We start from the raw sequence: 242 nt of genomic DNA on the forward strand, positions 1-242 counted from the left end.
CTCCCCTGTCCTGTCTCTCTCCCCTGTCCTGTCTCTCTCCCCTGTCCTGTCTCTCTCCCCTGTCCTGTCTCTCTCCCCTGTCCTGTCTCTCTCCCCTGTCCTGTCTCTCTCCCCTGTCCTGTCTCTCTCCCCCATCCTGTCTCTCTCCCTCCCCCGTCCTGTCTCTCTCCCCTGTCCTGTCTCTCTCCCTCCCCCGTCCTGTCTCTCTCCCCTGTCCTGTCTCTCTCCCCTGTCCTGTCTCT

Source organism: Gadus macrocephalus, chromosome 4, assembly GCF_031168955.1.
Source record: "Gadus macrocephalus chromosome 4, ASM3116895v1".
Taxonomy (NCBI): Eukaryota; Metazoa; Chordata; class Actinopteri; order Gadiformes; family Gadidae; genus Gadus; species Gadus macrocephalus.